This window comes from Chiroxiphia lanceolata, chromosome 6 (assembly GCF_009829145.1).
Source record: "Chiroxiphia lanceolata isolate bChiLan1 chromosome 6, bChiLan1.pri, whole genome shotgun sequence".
Taxonomy (NCBI): domain Eukaryota; kingdom Metazoa; phylum Chordata; class Aves; order Passeriformes; family Pipridae; genus Chiroxiphia; species Chiroxiphia lanceolata.
In genome coordinates this window covers 44,754,443-44,778,678 of record NC_045642.1, presented here as the reverse complement: position 1 = coordinate 44,778,678, position 24,236 = coordinate 44,754,443, and the positions used below count along the sequence as shown (strand labels likewise).

The window sequence follows — 24,236 nt, the reverse complement described above, 5'->3', positions numbered from 1 at the left end:
GACATCTCAGACTGGGGTTTGCAATCTGGAGTGCTATAAAAATGAGGTATAATGACTACTACAAAAAGCAAGAGAGGACAAGAAGACAGTAGTCTGAAATTTTTCAGCATTAGTCACTAAAAAGTAGTGACAATCTTAGTGGCTAGAAAGGGGATATTGAAGGACCTGTCATGGGTAAGTTGTGAAGCCTTTTTCTATTAAAAATCTCTTCTTCAAAGTGCTCCAAAATCTACATGCTTTCTTAAAATGCACCTACAATTAGTGCTTCAGCTTTGACTCAGACATAGCTCTGATTCAGCCCTGACACCTTCCTGCCATCTGTCTCCATTTGCCTGTCATTGATCTCAGTTTCTGAGTGGGTTTGGTGCTTGCATGCTAAATTCCTGTCAAAGGAAGAAAAATGAACAGCTGTGCTCCACATGTACTTCAGCATTTAATGGGCACACAAGGTTGTGAATCAACGTATAGGCCAGACTACTGCAAGTGTCCCCTCAGTGGTTACATAGCACACATCTACCATTGAAACACTCTTGAACCTTTAAAAGATCCTGTTACAATCTGGAGCATTTTGCAAAGGACATAGTGCAGTGTTTCCATCTGGCACCAGCTGCCAGTCCTCTAGTGACTATTCCATCTGATCTATCAGCTGCTCCTTCTGAAGATAAAGACATATTTTACAATGTTGCCTAGCTCTTAACCTGGTCTATATTTTGATGCCATACTCCTCTCTGAATCTTTATCTTTATTTTACTGCCCTTCTCCCCTGCTTTTTAATTTTTTACAATTCTCTCAGCACGTTGTCACCTAGTCCTTTCTCTCAAAGAAAATTAAAAATGTTGCAAATTGACACACAAAGGAAATACGATTGCTCACAAAATTTGGTTAAAGACTGGGAAGATTTCCTTAGAAGTTAGGGTTATACGATGTCAACCTCCTGCTGACCATTAACTGAGATAAATGGTGATCAATATTCACTCATATTTAGAAAAAAAAAAGAGAAGGTAGAAAGACAGAGATGTAACACACTTGAAGGTGTCAAAATTGTGCCCGTTTGTTTGGAGCACTGTGTTGAAATTGCACCTCAACTGGATTTATTGTTCTTTGCTTTACCAGCTGATCCCATGGCACCATCACAAAGAGTGGGCCACCAACATTGTTATGGCCTCCCCATCCTTGTGCCCACTAAAAAGCATTTGCAAGGATACAGCCTAGGATGCTATTTTACCCCACCCAATCTCCCTCCACAGTACCTTTAACAGCTCCCAATACCAGTTGGATGGAAAAGCAGCACTGATTTTCTGTTCACATTTAGTCCAGGCTGGGGAAGCAAAGAGAGGATGATTGGAGTTTCTTGTGCTATATATCAGAAAGAAGAGTGATGACAAGGGTTTTCATGCTTCTAGAAGTAATTCTTCCAAAGCCACATAGCAACTACCTGTGTCAGAAACTATCTGCCCACTCTCTACCCTCTTTGAATGCCAAGCTCAGTCTAAGCATCCCTTGCAAGAAGCAGTGGTGAGAACACTCTTAACAGTACAGTTTGTACCTCTGCAATGGTTTCTACTAAATCCCTTAGCCAGAAGGATTGAACAGGTTTAAGGGAACATGAAAAGTGCTGCTGCTGCTGCTGAATGCCTGTTGTAGTCATACAGAGTGTTGCCCTCTTATTTGACTGTGGCCTGCAACCATTGTGTTTTCCCAAGCTCATTCTTGTTTTACTTGATTTTTATTTCTTCATTTGGGCAAGTATTAAGTTTTTTTGAACTGGAGCCCTCCTAGTTTTTTCAATCAGCGGAAAAGGGATTGATTTGCCTGAAAATAGAGCAAGTTGCACAAAGTCTTTGAAAACACATGAGGATGATTGATCATATATCATGAAGCAGAATACAGCACAAATAAAAGCCCACAATGACTCTCTGAATCCTATTTCTCACATTCCTAAGCCCCTGCAACTTGCAGGACAAGGTGTTGATTTCTTTAGGTGTAGGCTCTCAGAATAACAATTTTCTAAGAAACAGAGGTAGCCTATAGGTCTAGATAGCTATGTGCAGCAGTGGTCACTGCTTCTGAAACTATGAAAGGAAAAAAAGGTAGAAGAGAAATCTAGTCCTAGTAAATACTCTAAATGATGTTATGCAGCAGCAAGGTTCAAGTAGGTATATAATGACATACAAACACAAAAGAATTCATTTAAAAAGGTATAAAGAACTTTGGTAGGTGGAGTTTCATTAACTAGATTTTAAAAACAAATGAAATCAAAACAAAAACTAAGGACTAGAAATAAAAGATCGAGCTGCTCAGACCTTGCTGGGGAGGACTGAGGGTTTTGAAGTATATCAATGTAGCACACATTGCAGGAAGGGAGCGCAAAAAAGAAAGATAAAATGAAATGAAGGCACTGTGGAAAGATTATTCTATAAATGAAGAAAAGGAAGAGACTAACTTTTTGTCAAAAACAAAAGTCAGGTGTTGCAAGCAGTAGGGGGAAACAATAATATGAAAGAGAACTCTGATAGTTTCTGAACAACCAGAAAGGACTTTAATAAGGACAGCAGCACCTAGAGAACATACAAAGATATTCTGCAGCCCTATCAAGCATCTGGCAGGCAATTCCATTACATTTGAGACAGGAATCAAAGACATTACAATACTAATAAAGGTTGTTACACGCATCAGGAGACAAAGGGCTAACAGAGGTTTGTGTTACAGTGAGACATTTTGACAATAATGGAATTTCAGTAATCAAACCACTCTACACAAAAATAAAAAGCTTAGGCAGTTTAATATCCTAGGCAGAGGATCAACATTAAACTGTAGCTACACAAGTTTTTAAGGAAGAAATACAGCACTTGTAAGTGGCACATGAAGACAGAAAACAGTACATCAAAAACAAGGTATAGAAAATTGGGTATATCTGTTCCAAGCATGGTCATCTAAGGTCCACAGTAGGGAAGTGATCTTACTACATTGCCTCCTCTTGTTCATTCCCCTCTTTAAAATGCACCCTGCAAGCTTCCTCTAAGCCTGACTTCAGTGAAGCAGAGTCTACCTTAAAGAAATGAACACTAGTAGAAAAGTCCAGAGTACTTGAATCTCAACATGTAAAATTGGCTTTTTAAGAAGTAGTTCTCACCTATCAGTTCCAATGAATGATTACAGCATTTAAGAACAAGTTAAGAGAGACAAAGTGTATTTCTAGCATCAAGGTACAAGGAGTAAAACACATGCCATTGATAAGCAAGACAGAAAGACTGTACCAGAGCTGCAGCAATGCAGATGTAGCCTTTGCTTTGCCAAGCTTCTTCTGTTCATTTTCCCTCCACTATCACTGATTCAATGGTGTTATTTAGTCAAGGCATGCAATTCATATTAGAAGTATATGTTTTTATCCACTGCACGTTCTATTTGCACACATACAGTCTGTAATCAAAAAAACAGTGCAGCTGAAGTTAGCAATCAAAAACCTGAGAAAACTAAGCACTAGCTTGTGAGGCTGGAGCTGGTTAGCAACATGTTCCTCTATGTACTATGGCCATCAGAAAACATTTTCTCTCTATTCCAGAAAAGCAAGCAGTCATCCATTTTCTCTTTCCCATGTTCAAGGTCATTCTTGTGAGGAAAACAATGAAAATGCAGCAGCACATGCGTGCCTCGCTAGATACTGACATGATATCGCAGCCTGTAATACTAAACAGGTTAGATGATTCCTGCAGAACCCCTTCCAACCTTTTTCCAAGTAATGAAGCTGACATGTCTCTTCTTCAGCTAGCCTGGGGTTGCTGTGGTATACATGCAATAACTGTCCCTTTCTTCTCCTAATGAACAAACACAAAAAAATATATTATTTTCCTTTTGTTTTCAGAAACTCTGTATGTTCCTTAATCCTACACAGAATTGTTTACTCTCAGTCCAGGGCGAGCTAGTTGTGTGTTTATTTGCTGTTGGACTTGGGAGCAAGCCCAAGGTTTATGAAGAGAAGAACTCAGTAAAATTTAGGCTGAGGAAGAACAAACAAAGGTTTAGTCACTCACATGAGTTCTCCACTCCTTAAATATGCTGTATGAGACTAGAAATGTTTCAATAAATGATAACTTCTTCACAATTTTCTTTGCTTTTGTCCATTTGCTGTGACCCTAAAGCATGACTAATTTTTGAGGTGTGACGTTTCATTAAAAACTGAATAAATATTCTTTAAAAATTTTTAATGAGTTTCCACTTTCATATTTACATACTTCTACTAGCAGTTATTTATTATCCTTTGACAACTCTTAGCAGTGTTTAAGGGTTATTAAAGAAAGTTTTCTTACTATGCTGAACAAGGAAGTTAACAAAAGCTGCCATATAAACAAGTGTGAAGGGCAACAGCACTTTGCAGTCAACATTGTTACTCATTGGGAATAATCTTTTACCGTGGAAATAAGAAATTCACCTTTACAGCATTGAACAAATTTGTAAAATTCTCACGTACTCCTGTTGGTGATATAATGACACACTCATCCTTCACTGCTCTGAAAAAAAACGACCCTTGAAACAAGCAACCTCCTTCTTTGTCTAGTTTCCAAGCATCAGTAACACAAAACTCCCTCTCACTAGAACACTATTGGTCATGCCAGCTTTGATCCAACAGAAGACTGCATTGTTCTCCATAAAGCATCCCCAAACCATGAGTACAAATTTAATGCATCTTGTCACAGATTTAAGCAGTTGAAGGTTTCAGAAGCTGTTAAAATATGTTTACAGATAAAGATTTGACAGTACATCCTGCAAACCCAAACTGCTTTTTAACCATTTCCTGACTGATGTAGAGCCAAAGAAATATGCTGTCAGAGACTGAAATAGTTAATGATTTATGCACTCCAGGAGTTTGCAGGCTTTGAATTTTGCCCTAAAAACGCAAGGGAATACGATACCCCAGATGGACAGTTGAGCCCATCCCCTCAGTGCTAAGCCCTAAAAAGGCAAGAAGATGCCTCAGGTGGACTAAGCCCTAAAAAGGCAAGAAGATGCCTCAGGTGGACTAAGCCCTAAAAAGGCAAGAAGATGCCTCAGGTGGACTAAGCCCTAAAAAGGCAAGAAGTTGCCTCAGAGGGGCTAAGCCCTAAAAGGCAAGAAGATACCTCAGGTGGCCAATCGGGCCCATCCCTCCCTCCAGTGCTAAGCCCTAAAAGGCAAACAACTCCTCATGCCAGGGAGGTGCAAAAGCATGCTGAGGGTATATAAACTGACTGGTGACTTGGAGAATTTGGGAGTTCTCCTTCTCCCCCACCGCCTGTGAATCATGACCATCGCTCTCAAGCATCGCTGGATCCCGTGGGCGGTGACTATGTCCATTTCTTTTGTATTCTCAGCTTCTCTTTTCCCTTACTCTCATCCTAGTTTTCCTCTCCCCTAAACAGTTTCTCCCCTCCCCCAAAAGTTATCTTTATGTTACATTGTTTTATGACAACACCTAAACTGTTAGCATGCTTGTTGATACAGAATTGTTAAAATAAACCTTGCCAGTATATGTTTTCAGACACCGATTATTCAGTGTCATTTCACTCTAATCCACCCCAAGGGAATTATTGATAAAAACCTGAGTTACCCCCCTCCCTTTTTCTGGGGCGGGTCATAACATATGCCTCATCAGCAACCCCTCTTACCTCAAAGTAACAAAAGGTTGACTCTTCAACCTTTTGTTGCAATTGGAATTTTGCTTTTAAAGAATATAAGAAGTGAAGCAGAAGCTGACCTTTTTGTTTTGCATTAGGTTCTCATCTGGGCTTTCTGTTAAATGACATTTTAGTGGTTGTTGTGACCAGTATGAGCCAACTTGTTGTGGTTCTGAACCAAGACGCACCTTTCACATAGGTCACTGAAAGGCAGTCATATAGCAACATTTAGTTACAGAAGTGGATTCATAGACACAGTTGACAGCCTAAAGAACTTCATATCCCATTACCAAACTAGGGGACTCACTGGGGCAAAATATATTTCCCATACGGCAGATATGTGATAGCAGAAAGCATAACAATGCAGAAAGTGAGCAAAACACAAAAGTGCCATTTTGAATAAAGTTGACTGTTTTATCGAAGCTGGAAATGGTAAAGAAAATGTCCATGATAAATTTAATGAGACCCCATTTCAGTCCTTACAAACTGCCTCAATAAGGTAATTGACTATTTTGTCTTTTCACCTTTGTGACTCTGCGCAAATTACGGCAGGAGACATGAGTGAAAAGGAATCCTATTTCTAATAGAACACATCATCTGAATATGTCACCATTGAGTTTTGTTTATCATTTGAACGTGTGGGTAAACCACACACAGAAGAGTTCATCTAACCCAGTGTAACAGTAGGGAAGGTAAGAAAACTGCTCCTTACAATCAGGTTTTGAGGAAACATTAAGAAACTTCAATAGATTTGTTAAGTGAAACAACATGCACTGTATGACATTAAACCTGCTACTTCAGGGTCTGTGAAATCATCAGTCTTTTTCACACATCCTAAACTAACACATATTAAAGATAAGCCAAGGGACAAACCTCATGTTCTTGAATCTCTGGCAAAGCTCCCATCAAATGAGAAATGCGTGCAAGAGATTGCAGCTTTATAGGTCTCAGTATGGTAAATAAAATATTTGGCTCTGGGACAGCTGGAGTCTATATTTTTGCATTAAAAAGATAGTTTGGTGAATTTTTTTCTCCCTTTTACAAAGGCTAGGAGCTTTTAATCTGAATACACTTCAAGTTAATTAACAGTTAGGATCTCAATTTAGAGAGAGCCAGCACAGTAACAGGAAGACAAGAATATATTTTTCTTAGGCAAACCCCTCTCCCTCATGACAATCACATTTGCTTTTGTTTTCACAGAATGGCCTTGAAAGCTCTCTCAAGTGTCTCTGAGGCAAAATGACACATTTGTCTGAAATTCCTTAAACTCAAATTTGAAGAGCTGACTGCTCCTTTGGGGCTAGCAGAATCATTCTGCATTTCACTGCATGAGCTGATTATCACTACAAATACCAGCATGTGTTGAAAGAAGACAGCAGAGGGAATGGTTGAGTTCAACACAATGTGAAGCAACAGGATGCACAGAGGTGATGCAGGGCTTGTTGTGAATCTGCAAGGGAAAAACAAATACAACATACTATTTGAAAAAAAAATAAAAAAAGATATGTGTCAGAATACAGGTTTTATCTTTCTGATCTTTTCATGGCTTCTTCTCATTACCTCAGTTAACATGATTTCAAGATGAAGTAGTGAAAACCAAGCTGAAAAATAGCAGGTGTTTCCTCACAGCAAGGGGGATAAAGTATGAAAGAAAAACCAAAAATTACGTTACTTACAGTTATGTTCAAGAAACCCTCACAGCAATTACTGGACTTTATCCACACAATACTCTGAAGTCTGAAAGAACATGCTGTTTCTGTAAGAGTTTTATTGAGCAAATTATGCAGGGAACTCTATATGAGGGGCTGTGCGGTAAAAAGTCTTCTTAAGTGCAATCAATTGATGCTCAGCAAGAACAGACTTTTGCACTACCTGACTAGTTCCAGACTGGTAAATAAGAATGGTGACAAGAAAAGGATAATCACCTGTAATTATTATAGTGACTTGGAGCACAGCTCAGGAGCTAGCACAGGTCAGGAAAAGTTTCAGATTAACTCGTGCAGATGAAATCTCATCCTTTTCAAATGCTGGCAGTGGGATGGTACTGCAGCAGTTCTGAGGAGGGTCTCAGGTCTCCATGCATATGTATAACCACATCTTAGCACACTCTGCAATCAATACATTCAAAGGCTGCAAAGAAAGAGCAGAGTATATCCAAAAAAGCAGCAGGGCTGTACTCTGAAGGTGACCACACCACAGACAGTGCAGCAATGTGACCAGCAGGGCACAGTCCCCCAGTCCCAAACAGGGTGAACAGAGCAGGGGTGATGACTGCAACAGGTTTGAACTCCAGCATCAGGAGTTCAATAGCCACCAGATAAAGGCAAGGTAGTGAGTCAAAGCTAAGATCAACCGACAAAATTAGAAAAACAATTTGGGAACAGCAGGAAACACAATTGAAGACAGGCACACCTACAGCATAACTCCAGCAAAGACTGGGTACCACGGCTTGAGTCCCTGGTGCAAGGAGAAGAAGGCACATCTGGGCAGAGGAAGGAGTTGTCCATAGTGAGGCTGATGAGGGCAACAAAGACCTAGTGGTGCACTTAGGACCCTGACACTTCTTTCTCTCAAAGAATTGGTGGTGGGGGAAATCGTATGAAACAAAAAAAAAGTCATAGGGAAATGAAGGACAATCATCATGGACATCTATAAGAAAGTAGTTCTTGACCAGTGAACCTCTTCATATATATGAGGTGGTAGCAAGGATGCTCAAGAAGATGAGCTACTGGTGGGTTAATGCATACACTGCCTGTTGCAACTTAAAGTCCCATGTGTGGACCCAAGATTGAAAGTAATGGTCCAGTGCCCCTCAGCACAGTTTTCTTTCCCATGGCCAACTGACATTCATTACCCATGATTCAGCTGACATTCTGGGCCTCTAATTTAAGATGTGCTTCCTCTTCCTCTCCAACTATGTCTAGCACAAAGAGGCAAATATCACTAATGAAGGCTATTTTTCAATGCTGTCTCTTACTATTTTTGCCACCAGGTCTGTGCTAGACTCCAGAGCAGAAGGCAAGTGTAATGAACTTTAGTGACTCCTGCACTTGACTTTAAGAAACAGGAGGGAGAGTGGGCACACAGGCATGTTTTCAGACCAGGGGACACCATGGATCCTTTGACAATGACACTGTGCACCTAAGTCACACAAAAATTCAGAACTGATTATCACAACATCCAGTCTGTCCCTCACAGTTATCTCCACTTGTAGCCAGTCCACTGAGTGCCCTCTCAGGCTCTCTGGGACAGCAGGGTCTACATGGAGCAGCATAGTTATTGCCAACAGCCACATCATTTAGGAAAATACTGGTTATCTGCCATGATGCACATGGTGACATTCAAAGCTCACACAGCCTGATATACCCTGGTGGGAAGAAGATCCATCTCTGGCCTCATAAATGAAATACATACTACCTGCATAGCATGCTGTCAGCATAGCCAACCTACATGTGTCCTAGGGACACCACCACAGACCTTTTCTCTCTGCTTTCATCTCTTAAACATCGCAAATTTGGCCATGGGTACATAATTGGATTAATTACCTCAAAGACTATCTCAATTTATTGTGAAAAATAACAGTATTTTTTAATTTTGAATTGAAATTAAAGTCAACATTCAAGTTTTGACACTAGCAAACATCACCAGTATTAATAAACATCAAAAGTTTTGACATAACTGATTTTTTTTTTAATTGTTCAATATGAAATTTCAAACACTGGAACCTGTTGATGAACTGTTTTTTACCAGAAGAAGTGTATCCAGTTGTGTACAACTAAGATCAGTTTAACACAGACATACCTCAAGATAGCCATCACATTTCTCCTTCCCAGGCTGTCACATAAAAAAATTTACTCAGGAGAAAAAACAATTCCTTAGCCTATGGCCCTCAGTGCTGAGTCAGAAGCAACAGATATTATGTTATTGCCCGGTGAGCTGATAAAAATTAGAGTAAGTTTTGCCACTGCATCCTAAATCTGAAAAAAGACAGCAGAGGTAGATGAGCCCTTTCTTCAGCACAAGGACAGCACAAGTGATAAGTATGGATAAAATAGTGGATAATATGTTTTTTCCCTTGGATTCATTCAGTCAGTTTTTGTTTATTTTCTTTTGTTGTTGACTGGAACAAGAATGAAGGTAGAATATATAATATGAGCCTGAGGGGTCCAGAAATAAGCCCCCAGTCATTAATGATCTCTTCTGGTTCTAGCAATGGGGCCACGACAGCTGTCAGGTTTCACATGCATCAGATGCCTATCATGAAACGTAAGAATATATGAGGCCTGTTATGATTCTCAGTGTTGCATCTGCCTGGTCTTGAGAAGTCTGACAAGCCCTTTGGAATTATGCATTATGCATTAATGAAAGAATTTTTATAGACAGGGAAAGATCATCTTGTTGTGGCATTTGCATCCTTCCTGGATGTGCAGCTCTCAGCTTTATGGTGATCATGTGTTTGCAGACACTTCCAGTGAGATGCTGCAACTACCTCCAGAATCCAAATTTAGGGTGTTTATGATTAATTTAGCCTAAATATGAGGACCTTATCTACCCATCTGGTTGGAATGCAGTAGGAGAGCACAAGGAGTGTATAAACAGGTATCAAAGGACCTGATTCTGCAAAATTTTGCATAACTGTGGAAAGAAGCAAGTACTGTAAGTTTCTGTTTATTTCAGAAATGCTTGGGCACCAGGGTCCTGTCACATGCAGGACATATAGGATAAGCACAGTAGAAGTAAATGGGTTCTTAAATTCACACACCAGGAAACTGTGGAGTAGACCTTGAAGCAAGAACATGCATACTTTTGAATGGCAAGGAAAATAAAAGCAGAACTGCACTTCAGGATGAGGTAACAGTAGGATCATTTCTCCTTGGAACATATTTTGGGCACATTTGGGACTGGCACAGAGATATGGTAATTCAAATCCCAGCCAAATCATCATATCGATCAAAGGCCGAATTCTAAAGTTCATTCTTAATTCCTGCCTCAATGAAAGGTGAGAGATAAAGTAGAATTTGATATACTGCAACTATAGCTGTGCTAAGCCATTAGAATTTCGAGAAGTAGAGTTTTTCCATACTGTGGCAGAGTCAGTCAACAGTTCCCTCTCATCATTTCTCTCTCTGTATTTTGATCATGCCAGGCATTGCAGACTGCACTCCCCACTTCCAATATCCTTCAGAATTTTTCCTATTTTTCAATTTACTTCCTATGCTGCCACAGTTGTTGTAGTAAGGAAGCTGCTAGGCTGTTACGAACAGATTCTTGTGACTATTTCTCTGTTCAGTCTTCTAGGTCCCAAAACACGGAAAGCCAAGTCCTTGCACCATGCTTAGCAGCAGTGAACTGATAATGGATGACAAAATCAGCAAGGACAAACCTTGAGTGTCCAGTCTGGAGAAACAACCTATCTGAAGGACTTGCTGCAGAGCTGTTTATTCCATTGTTGGAACAAGCTATTAGTGGGGCAGGTTTCCTGGCACAGTCACATATCCACTTCAGCACATAATGAAGGGCACTCAATGCTCGTTGCATACACTGCATGCCCATAAGAGCTGCCAGGAAAATGAAGACAACTTTAGTCACAAGATTCTTAAAATTCTCCTTGCTGTTGTCAATCTGTCCATGATGAAATCCATAATGAAAGACCAACCTGCAAGTTTTGTCAAAAGCTTAGCTCACTATCGATATTTTTTTTAAGAATCCATGGAAAATATCTACTTTTAAATAATTCATTAAAACTGGTATTTGTTTTCTTGCTACTGTGCTATCAACCAAAATATTGCAGCAATAGATTGGTAATTGAAGACTTGAAGGTGGCAGTGTCCTGCGTACCGTACCTTGTGCAATATAATTATGGTCAGTGTCCCCAGCTTATCATAGGCCCTAACTTACCATCAAAAAAAAAGGTATTAAAAGAATAGGAAATCCTGAGTAAAAGTGGAACTTCTTCAGCTGATCAAATGGAGTAATATTTAAAAATTAAAGACAAACTTTCTACAGGGATAAAGTGAAACTAGGTTATTTAGAGCTGAAAATGACAGTCCAAGAGACTGTATTTAGCCTAAGGAAAAAAATATATGATTTTAACTTCACGGCTAACTTGGACTATAGCAAATCACTTCTGTTCATGTGGGAAATACCAGAGTATGTGATAAAATTATTCATGTTTTTGTTTACAATATATAGGAGAAAGATAAATTATTTATGTTTGTTTGTATGAAAAAGAGTAACATAAATCTTTGTTTGAAACAAATTATGTAAGTTACAAGGTGCCTTAGCAAATGTATTTACAAAAGTGCCTTTAAATATAAATGGATTAATTAACATGTTTCAAAGATAAACTGGATTACAATAAATATGTATTCTGAGGATCTTCTCAGAAAGCATTGAGAAATAGGGGTTTCAGATGTTATAGTTAGAGTGTTCCCACAGGATATATGAAAGACTAGGTTCTTTGGTATCAAAAGCACAGCTAAAATTTTAGTATATTAAGCACATAATGAAATTTGTTTTCTTCTCAGACATGTAAACAGGAAGAATGTTATTTAGTGTGAAAACTAAGTAAAGTCTTGTCTCCAGAACTTCAGTTGAATTGTGATTGAATAAGATCTCACCTCCCTAAGTGTCCCCCATTTGCAACGGTCAAAGACACTAACCTTGGTGAAGCAGAATGAGACTGGAAGAGCTGTTTTTGAAATGAGACAAGAAAATAAAGAAGATTGTTAGGCAAATTACAGCATAAGATATAGTTCCATCTACCATTACCAAATCATATATATTTCAGTGGTACGATAAGAAACAAAGACCCATAAGTCTAAGTGTTTCTGTTAGCCTGAGAACATCCTTGGAGAGAAGGAGATAGGCTGAGTAAGAAGTGAGGTGGGTAAGAATGTCCAAGGAAAGCACATCACTCCCAGAGAGATGGGAGTTGGAGAGAATCATAGAATGGGTTGGTTGGACAGGTCCTTAAAGATTATCTGAATGTTTCCTGCAACAGTGGCCAAGAACAGAGTAATCCTCATCACCTCATTTTAGAGCATATCTGTAGGAAACTGCTGTCCCCAGTATCTGGATTAAGACATACAAGTCATCCCTTCCCTCACCAGGCGGGAAGCAGGTTAAAAGGCAATGATAACAACTTTTTCTACACAAAGTGCAATTGCAGACTTAACCCATTCTTGCAACCACAGCAACTGTGGACCTACTTGGAAGTATCATATTTATGCTGAATTCAGATTGGCTTTCTCTGCTCATTTAATTGCTTCATTTAGAGAGAAATAGCTTGAAATGAATCATAAGAAGAATATGTTCTTTCTACCACCATAAAATTCCTCATAGCTAGTTCATCAGATGCTTGCTTTAAGAATAAGAAAGTTCAGGTCTATTCAGGGAAAAGCGAGACAAAACTAGATTTCCCTGTGCTGCACTAGTGCTAGTACCTCTACAGCAGAATTGATGACAAACCTTCTTCTCAAATGTCCTGTGTAGAGTCTAGTACTTGAGATTGTATATGCTTATACAAGCAATGCTGTGAGACAGGAGCAGAACCTTAAATCTGAAGAACCCCAAAGAAAGAACATGTATAAAGAAAAGTGTAACATCATGTCACGATTGGGATGCTTCATGATATGAATTCTGTTAAAGCATAAATACTTTCATGTAATCCACAAAGACCCAGACACACTCAAGACTATGTAGTTCACTGGTATTTCTGACACTTAAATTTTGCACTGTTAACCAACAATGTCAGGCAATGCATTCCTGAATCAACTTTTCCACAGACTAATCATGCATCAGAGACTATAGAGGACAAGTCCCATGGACTGAAATGGGATTTGGGAGGCTAATTCTTATGAGCATTTTTGAAAAGCAACCCACTAGTTTTGCAAATTGTAGCCTGAGTGTTTCTACTGGAATTTTTTAGTAGGTAATGTTGGATCACAACAATTTCTTTATCCATCAAATCCAGAGCAACAGTATATGACCATCTACTCTATTTCTGCCTCCAGATACCAAGAAAAAAGGCAGCAATCTTAATTAGCTAAATGAAAATAGCAAGACATATACAAATATCCCTTTTTAGACCAAACCAGCTCCTGAAATGTCAACTGATGCAAAAGTAATTAAACCAAGACAGATGTGGGGGTGGGAAAGGAGAAATAATGTATTTAGAATTTGAAGAGAAGTAATTAGTTTTGGCAGGTTATTTATTTATATAAATTGAAAAATTATCTGTAGCAGACTCAGGCAGCAGATACGAATGCCTGTTTAGCTCTCTACTCACAATAGAAGAAGAAGAAAACAGTTATGGCAAAATAGCCCACTGGATGTCAAAGTATGTATACTTCCTCAGAGAATATGTAAGAGAGTGTTTTCCATCATGAAAGACCCCTGGCCAACAAGAGACAAAAGATAGCATGCCAAGAGACATCCTTGTTGTCTCTCTGTTTTTGGTTGGGTTTTGATTTTGTGTTTTTTTATCACAGACACTTGCCTGTATTCAATTTATTGTAGCAGTTTTTCAGTTCTTGAATTACCACTGCAGTGTACAATGTCTTCTCAAAATTTCCTACAGTTTAGAAAATAAATTGAAGTGTGCCTCAGTTACACAGCTCAGTGAACAGATTAGTACTGCTATCTGGAGAAAAAAATAGATAGGCTTAAGGCACTTTGTTTTAAGGTTTAATGATGCTATAGTCTTATTCTTATACCTCCCACCCCCTTTGATTAATGTGTCCTCTGGAGACATCAGTGAAGCCAAAATGAGAAAAAGTATTTAAATTCTTGCTGTCAGGTGCTATTCTTTTCGTGTTTACAGAGGCACGGTATCTTTTAGCTAACATTAATAAGCAAAAATGGACATGCTGTTGTTAATCCAACACACAATCATTTTGTGGTAATTTACCATTCACCAGTCTCACAGAATCATAGAAAACGTTGACTTGGAAGGAATCCACCAGGATTGTCGAGCCCCACTCCTGGCTCTGCACAGGACACCCCAAGAGTCACGCCATGTGCCTGAGAGCATTGTCCAAACACTTCTTAACTCAGACAGGTTTAGTGCTGTGACCACTTCCCTGGGGAGCCTGTTTCAGTACCCAACCTCCCTTTGGGAGAAAAATTTTTTCCTGATATACAATCTAAACTTCCCCTGATTCGACTTCATGCCATTTCCTTGAGTCCTGCCACTGATCATGAGAGAGAAGAGGTCAATACCTGCCCCTGTGGTTCCCCTCACAAGGATGTTGCACACTACAATGGGGTCTCTCCTCAGTCTCCTGCAGGCTAAACAGACCAGTTGACCTCAGCCGCTCCTCATAAAGCTTCACCTCCAGACCATTCACCATCCTCGTGGCCCTCCTTTGGACACTCTCTAATAGCTTCATGTGTTTTTTGTATTGTGGTGCCCAAAACTGCACACAGTACTCAAGGAGAGGCAGCCCCAACACCAGTCTGTACCAGTGCAGAGTGATTCTTCAGCCTCTCTCCCCATCTTTCTTCCCCTGTATGTATGTGAGTAACTATGCATATCACCACAATCAGAAGGCGTTGTAACCCTCCATGCAGAGGTTAAGGCACCATTTCCTTTGGTAGGAGCAAGATTAAACAAGAAAAATTCTGTCCCTTTTTTCAACATACAGTGCCTTTGTCCTCAAACTCCCCTGTTTGACTAACCCCTAAGCTTCAAATTTAGTTTTGAGTAGCAGTCTTCTAGTTCCTCCAGATTTACAAAGATTAAAACAGAACTATTTGCGTAACACCTTCAGACAGAATAGGGACTTCAGTTCTGCTTTAAGCACCACTGTCCAGTAGGTGACACCAGTGTCACCTCAGCACCTCCATTTCCTGATTTGCAGCTTACAAAACATGCAGGCTCCAAGGCATGCTTAACATCTGCTCTCCCCAGGGAGATCAGCAGCCCAAAGGCAAAGCTCTAAGTACAAGGTAACAAAAAAAGTAGTTATTACTGCTATTCACATTCATTACCTGTGACCCAGAAAGCCTTTCAACCTTTGAAGCACGCTTGAGTAGCATTTTAAGTCATTGCAGTCCACTCTTTCTGCTCAAAAGCACAAAATAACAGGCAGCAGAAGGACTATAAATTGCTTTATGGATGCTATAAATACAAATAATCCTCAGCCATAAAGTTACATTGGCATTACAAAGATCTGGTCCTTTATTTAATGCATGGCAGACCCACTCTGCAGCACTTGGAGGAGGCAGATGATCATGCTGTCACAAAGATTCCATCTTTAGTATGTGAAATGTCCCTTTGACTCACATAACATGTGAGAGAAAAAAATATTGGGAATGCAAGCAGTGCAATCCACAACAGCCTTAAAACCCTAAGAAGCAATAGCCTACTCCTGCATGTCAGCATTGAACCTGGATAGCCACATTCTGTGATTTATATCCTATCCCACATAATTTGTGAAACTGGTATTTAACTACCTTGGTTTTATCCACCATTTTGTCTGGATCTTCACTCTAGTCTACATAGTGTGTAATCATATAAAAGTCAGACAAGGCTTGGAAAAAAAGCTACTAGTAGAATTCAAACGTTATGCTAATAACTTACACGATTACTGTGGAAACCAAATTAAATCATCATTAAGGCCTTTGGGTAAGTTATATCAATACTGTCACAAAGAGCTGCACATATACACACAGCAATTCTCCTAGGACTCATAACTGAAAAATTATAATGTTTGCTGGAGTATAATAATTTTTTTTTTGCTTTATTGATAAATTAAACTACCTTGAAAACCTTATTACCTATTATGACAAAAAAATACCCACATCTAAAAGGACACTTTCACCCTATAGCATCATATTCACAGCCATGGTGGTGCACACAGCAAGTGGTACACCTAAGGTGTCCAATAAGAAAGTGCTTAATTCAGCTTGCTTTCATGAACAATCAAGTCCATCAAAGATGGAGCTTTGAAAAGAAAAAATAATATTCTCATTGAAATTTACCAGTCCTTAGCTCATACACCCAGTAACTTTCTTTTAGGTGATCTTTATACATATGCCTTGTCTGTTTATAAATTATTAAAAGTTATATTTAGCCTCTAGCGAACCTAAATTAGGCAAGAATTAAAAACATCCTGACACTTATAAGTGTACTTTTATAACCGCTAAAACTAAACAGTGAGAGTACTACCCAAAATAATTCAGAGTGAGTCATTTAACTGAGCTTCCAAAATTAAGAACTGCCTAATTAACTCCATAGCCCCACTTGTGAATTAATAAACAAATTCAACATTTAAAGAGGTAGCACAAGGAAGACAGACTGGGATAAAAATTGTACCCTAAATTCTGTGTTTAGTGTAGTCCTGTTGCTGATGAAGTTACTAACTGAAAGGTGAGCATGGACAGTAAGTGGCACCCAGGTGTCTAAGGCATTTCATGGTTCTTGCCTCTGATTTGCTAGAGTTCTCATTCAGTGCTTATTCAATATTCAGTTCTGAATATTCTCCTAGTACAATTTCCATAGTCTTTCCTGCAACTTTTCGTTCAACAACTCTTCTATGAAATTCCTGAGTCTTCAATCAAGGCATTCTGAAAGTGAAATAAACCAGATTTTCATTAATTAGATGTAAGTAATTTGCTTTGAATGAAGAGAACCACTTCCTCAGTTTCCCCAGAATTCAGCTGCAATAATCAAGAAACCATACTTTTTTTTCTGCTGTCTCCTCTGTCATTTGCCCACCACCTCTGAGTATCTTCAAGGTTTTACCAAGAAGCTCCTAATATATACAGTTTTTGTTCTAAATGAGACAGAAACCTTACTACCAAAAAAGAAGTGTTTATAAGATCATGACTGAAATGTATCTAACTGAAGGAAATTAATTGCATGGACAACTTTAATTGTCTCACTTCCCAGGTACTCATTGACTGTCAGGCTTCTTCAAATGTTTGCCTCTAGAGATGACATTGAGTGCAGCATTTCAAAGTTACGGTCATAGATGGGGTTCTGATCATGTCTCACAGAGGTGCTTTCACTGCAGACTCAGAATTTAGCTGCAAATTTCTATGCAGGATCTGTAGAAGATATGTAAACATGCTTCCAAAGATTTTCTCATTAAGCCAAACATTAACTTCTTTGTTCAAAGCAAGATGGCATTTAAAACAACTAAACTTCATTTTCCCTATTGTCATTCTCAAAAACACAGAGCCATTTAGGACTGCATTTTCAAAAACTGTATCTGCATCAAGCCGACATTAAGCATGGGAACAGTTCAGGTCACGTTGTTAAATCTGACAACTGAAAACTTGTGTCTTTTAAAGAAATTGACCTTTAAATAATACGTGGTCCTCAACCTTAACTATTGTGCAGCTCCTACAATTGGCAGTTTAATCAGATGCACCTACAATAGCTGGAAAGCTAATGATAAATATAAAATGCTAACAGGTAATTCTTTCCCTTTCTGCCTATACTCCTGTGCTTTAAACTCTTATCAACTGAACAGGGCACTGAATATTGAAAAAAAGTAAGCAAACTTGAATATTACCCATTCAGAAGAAAGTGGAATAGGAATCTGAGACATGAAGCCCATTTGTTCCGTGTACACTACTACAAAAGGTCAATTTGTCTGCAGGTTACCAGTACCAGCCTTTATGTAAGAAGTCTGATGATTCAATGAGCAGTAATATGCTACTCTCTACAAATTCTTGCCACTCCAAAGGGTGATGCCATACTTTTTATCCCACTTTTTAACAATTATACAGAAGAGAGAGAGCTTTCCTGGAGTGGTTTCTACTACATCGGGATCATTTCTGAGTTTTCAGGCAATTTTTAAAATGCTGTCTGCTGATTACTTTCCATCTCAAGGGAACATTACCTTAATATGCCCTTCTAGAGAGATCATTTGGATAAAGTAAAAATTAGAGACAGCAAGTTGGTTATAAAAGGTTTTTTAAAGGGATGAAAATTCAGATCAGGACTTATACCCAGGCACTGTCAGGATCCAGATTTACTGAGTGTTGCTCAAAGGTGCATAGAGCAGTTCCTGTGATGAAAGGCCAAACAGTAACACCTGTAGGAACTGCTCACCTGCTAAGGGAGGAATACAGGAGCTGAGAAGCAAAATATGGCTGTAGGGGATAATGAAAGACAAAATGAGAAGTAAGCTGTTATCCAGGAGGTATTTTTTATCAACTCAAATCCAAGAAGGATTTGTTGTAAAAAAAAAAAGGGGGGGGGGAGATTTTCAACATGAGCATGCATAACCCTACAGTGTTTGCCAGAGATCAGTCAGCATATGTGTGTCAGATTAATTAACAGAAGTCACTACACTGTTTGACCCAAGCGGCAGCTGCCTTTCTGCAGAGCAGCCATGGCTGTAATGGCAGGCTTTGCTCCAAATCAGGACAGAGCTGGGCACCCCCAACCTGAAATGCCAGGTTGATCTGATGCCTGAACCCAGGCCTGCCGGGGAGGCAGCACGATCCATATCAGTTTCACAGGCGCTAATCATCTTCCTCCACACCTCTACCTCAGGGAGAATTCCTTCCCTTTCATATCTCTCTACCATAATAATTTATGAAACAGCATTGAGAGATGAAGCTCAGCAAACAACAGAAAACAATTATAAGGGAATTGTAATGTATTAAATGTAGCTCAGGACTGCAAGGCTCTTATGTGATACTAGCATTTGTTTTGTGACTTTTGCCTGGAAATGTTAGAAGAGCTTTTAATAAATGTACTAAATAAGATGCATAATTCAGCTTCTTCTCAGCAGAACGCTGGCTGGCTGCCAGATCCACTCTCAGGTTTGACTCAACATCAGGGCTACCCGCTGGCCCAGTACAAATAGGCTCATTAGAAAATGGTTGCTGCTGTGTGCTCAGGCTCTATTTCTCCCACTAATGGCTCAGTTTATGCCTCCCCCTCTTGAATAAATAGAGTAGCAGCCTCCAGAGGGGAAAATGTTCTCCTGTACACACATTCTACACATATGAATGCAGGCAACACACTGGGAGGTGAAGGAAAGCAGATGAGAAATAGCTGCCCCATGCAGGAAAAGGAAGACATTTGAGCTAGTTATATCACATAACATGGATGCTGAGTGATCATGATATTTATTAATTGTAATGGAGGCAGATCACAGACCAGATTAGGTCTCCATTTTCACTGTGCTAGACATACCCAGAGACAGATTCATAGGCAGAGCCTGACATCTGAACAAGCAGCACAGACAAAGCCAAGATAAGAAAAAGTCACTGAAGGGGGCCCAGGGGTAACAGTCACATGCCTCTGTTTTCAAGTCCCATTGAGCCTTGTTTATTCTCTGGATTCAAGACAGTCTGTGACTATTGTCAAACCTAGCAGAGCTTCTCAGCCATCTATTGTTTTCAGATTTGCTCTACTAAATTTCCTTTCAGATATGCTTTCTGGTTAATAGTGAAAACAGTGGTTTAAGTAAAACTGTCTTTTTCACTCATTTATACTAGGAGAGCAAAGAAGTCCCACTTTAGATTCTACCTGAATCTGGTAATGTCTAATAACACTCTTGTGTGTTTTTTACTTACAGCTTGTGCTTTGTTCCAAGGGATGACAAAAGGCTAATCCTTGCACCAGAGGGCACAACATTAGCAACATATGTTATCAGAGGCAGCATATAAAACATATTCTTTTAAAAGTGGTTGTAAATGCAAAGGCTTAAACAGTCTCAAAACACCTCCATCTCTTCACTAAAACTGAAAACTCATAATATCCAAACATGGTGTTTCTGTTAACACTACAAGCATTAGTAACTCCTGAAATGGCCTTAAAACACCCAAATTCAAAACTCAGGCTAAAAGAAATTAAAAGCAATCTCCAGTCTTGCACACTGTCAAGACTGAAGGGCTACTATCAGTCACTGTTAATTATTTGTAACAGTCATGTTCAACCAAATAAATGAAGGCAGTGCATAACACATAACAAAATACTGTTTCTACATTTAACTCAGTGGCTGTATTTCACAAGACTAGATCAGGTCTCTAACTGTGAAGCTAGAAAATGTCACCATCCCACCCTTTCTGGCCAGAAAATTGTGTCATCTTTTCTCCTCTCAACAAGTCAGCAGCACCTGCTGTGTCTTCCCACATTGCTGCCTCCTGGAGTAGCCTGTATCCCCATATTCCCTCCACTACATTAGTTCAAAGAAAAGGCAAACACATGAAGTTAAAACTATGTTTTATTTTTGAGAAAAGAAGCAGAGTAGGCACCTCTTCTCAGGTAAGAATTATGAAGCAGAAATCCAGATAGCCATCCCTTCCCTTTCAGACACACCCATATATTTAGTGTTTCCTACTTATTCACTCTGAACTATCCTCCATCACCTAGACTGTTCTCTGAGGTGCCTGACTTTCTCTGAGACCACGCAAAGAATCCAGGCACCCAAACCAGCCATCTGTCCACAACACTTTTAGGTTCTGGATGTCATTTATGTAGTGACACCTAGAATTCGTGACAAAACAAAGATACTTCTTCATGCTTAAGCTCTCTTGGTCTGCTCAAGCCTGTAGTGATATTGCAGCACGCTGAATTTCAGGGCTGGAGTCTTTGATTCTATCTTTAGCAAAATTGTGTATAGTTTCTAAAAGTTCAGCAGTTTAAATCTAGTATACCTGAATCACCACCGTATCGATTCCAATCTGAGAGCATTACAACCCTACTGAACTAAGTTAACTGAGGACTGAAAGAGCTTCTCAATTTTTAAGTTATTTCTTCTGCAACTATACACCTCCCAAGCGTACCTTGTTTATTTACAATTCATTTCCCAGGCCTCCATTACCTCTCTCACAGATCTTAACCTTTGCTGAAAACATACTGCTTAATACTACTTCTGTATTTTTTTATCATAAAAAAGACCCTATTTTACCTTTCAAAATAAGCTGAACAGACACACTAATGCCAGTTATTAGTACCTTTCAATTATACCTGACCTTCTTTTTTTAAAGGGTCTCCTCTGAGCCCAATCTAGTCTATTAAAAAAAAACAACCCCACAACATGTTATTAGGGTAGTTATAGACAATGACTATGAAGAAGATGTTAAGACAGTTATTTGTTTTTTCTAGGTGTGTTTTTGATTTAGAGTTTGTAATGATAGAAAGTACACTTACAAAGACTTATAAATATATATGGGATGACAGACATGTAGGTATATAGCAGGGAATAGATGTTCTGCAATTTTTTCACTATGCATTATAACATCTTTGTCAGTTCTATACAGCTAAAAAAGAAAAACTCCAAAATCAAACTGTCAGAACTGCATCAGTGTTTCATTAGAACTGGTTAGCTGTCTCGATGAATCAAAGGTAAAAAAAGTATAGTTTAAACACATTGTCTCTCTAAGTACACTGTTACCAACTCTTCAGATAGTCCATTTCAGTCCTATAGAACAGGCCAGCTCAGATGCTAGTCATCATATTATTGTGTAAACTAATTTAGCCTTTTAATGTATGTAAAACTGTTCAAAGCTTTTACGAATTATGCTTGATTCCTGTATAGCTCAAATTAAGACTTTAAAATCTGTACTGACTGGAGTTCTGCAATCACAAAAGTTTGTATGTTGTCAGGTACCAGTACTTCATTTTAAGAATATATAGTACATTGTTTCTCAGTTAGATGTTACACCAAAATCAATGGAGTCCTCCTTTGCAGCAAGATAGCAAAGCAATGTTCCAAAGCATTATTGATTTTAAGAGGGCTTTGCTGGGACAGAAAGACCTATCTTTGTGAAATATTTTGTTGCAGCAGAGACTGGAGTTTTGAAAAGGTCTAAAAGGAAACAACTTTCCTCTAAGGGTTATAGACATTTGTGAGGAGTATGAAGGATGCTTTGTAGTTCAAGTGTTACTGCAACAGCTATCTTATCCCATTTGTCACTGAGAATTACAAGCCTTATTGACAGAAATATACAGTGTTTCATAACTAGGATTTCAAAGCTGAGCATACAAAAGAGAGTCAGGTTTATCTGATGTGTGCCCAAATGTTCCCAATTCTCAATACGCTAAATTTGCTTCCTTAACTGTCTCCTCCAAGGGATGTAATCTTTGAGTCAAGTTGTAGAAAATTCCCTCTCATCCAAGTTGCATCAAATTATCTGCAGAGATTCTGAGAGAAAAATTATACTTCTGCTGTGCCAGCATCTGGAAAGCAGCCTAAATGGCAAGACTAAAGAGCAGTTTAATTGCACGTTCAAACATTTTAACTCTCCCCTTCCATATGGAATAAACATTCAGTTAAGAACAAACAGCAAAAAATCCCTGTGAGGGAGGTATTGGAAAGATCACCCTTCACCAGTTTAGGATGTCCAGGGTAAAAATTGTGTAGGTTTGAAAGCCTGTAGTCTTACAAAGCTTTCCGATTCAGAGAGGCCAAGTTTGAGCTATTTAATGAGCTATATGTGCTTGTGCTGATTAGCTGAATAGACTGAGCGATCCCAGAAAACATGATTGTCTGTACTCAAGTATTCACAGAAATAATTCACAGCCAGAAAATCTGTAAAGTCTTTTTAATTACAAGGTCATCCTAGGACAAGTCCAAAGAGGACAGAGTAACAGCAAGGCACTTTATTTTGCCAAATACTGTAACATAGTCATAGGAAATCCGGAGTTGTACAGCATAAACATCCCTCATCATACCCTGATCTCTGATTAGTAGGAAATGAATGACAGCAGTGGAGCTACTCAGTCTAATTATCAGTTTTGCTGCATTTCTAATAAGCTCTTAAAATCTAGTTTTGGAAGCAGGAATTTTGTCTCCTGCAGAAAATGGCTGATAGAAATGAGCAAGATTCCAGTTTGTCAAGCCTGGTCATTTCTCTAGCATTTAAGTTCTCAGTGAATCAATAGGTTGGGGACTGAGCAGGGCTTGTGTAAATTCTAATCCACTTTATCACTATTATTCAACAGTTTTCTAGGGACCCATTTCCATGTTTAGACATGGCCTGCCAATTCCAAGCTCCCCTGCTAAGTCTGGGGTATGTATGAGAATGACTCCATGATTCCATACGTACCTGTCTATTAGAAGATAGACTGACCATCAATTAATTTTGACAGCCACTCTGTTGTAATGGTAGTCAGCCAATGACTGTGTTGTGAAGATCAGAGCTTGTGATTTAGATAGCAATTCAATGTTCCACTGGCTTCAGGAACCATTCAGACACTATTTTAAGTATGCATTCATTATTACACTTGCTGTAGTGACAGAAGATTGGCTTTTGGCTGCTCTTAGCTCTAACTTTTCTTCCTTCAGGTTCTTCTTTCTTTATCACTGTGCAAGCAAAAAAAAGCACCAAACCTCTTCTCTGACCAGCTAAAGGTCTTGGGAAGATGTGTCTGGGGGCACAAATCAGTTAATAACTGCTGATATGGACTAATTTGCTATTTGCAAACTCATTCACTATTAAAACTGGTAATTTACCACAAGGAAAGCTGGGGTTCCATGACAAAAGGGGAAGTCAGGTGGCTGGCTCTTTCAGGCACATGTATATATCTTCGTTGGCATTTACATCATAGGAAATCAGTGAAAGAACTGTTGGATTAAAGCTCTATGACTGTTACACAAATCCAAATGCAGG

The 24,236-nt window shown here is 39.0% G+C and overlaps 1 long non-coding RNA gene across 1 annotated transcript; it reads left to right on the top strand.

The window, feature by feature from the left end:
- The first annotated feature begins 5,097 nt into the window (after positions 1 to 5,097).
- Positions 5,098 to 10,091, top strand: LOC116788544. The gene is made up of 3 exons (XR_004357677.1): positions 5,098 to 5,325; positions 6,663 to 6,665; positions 10,082 to 10,091. It is a non-coding gene; the product is annotated as an uncharacterized LOC116788544 (long non-coding RNA).
- Positions 10,092 to 24,236: the final 14,145 nt, after the last annotated feature.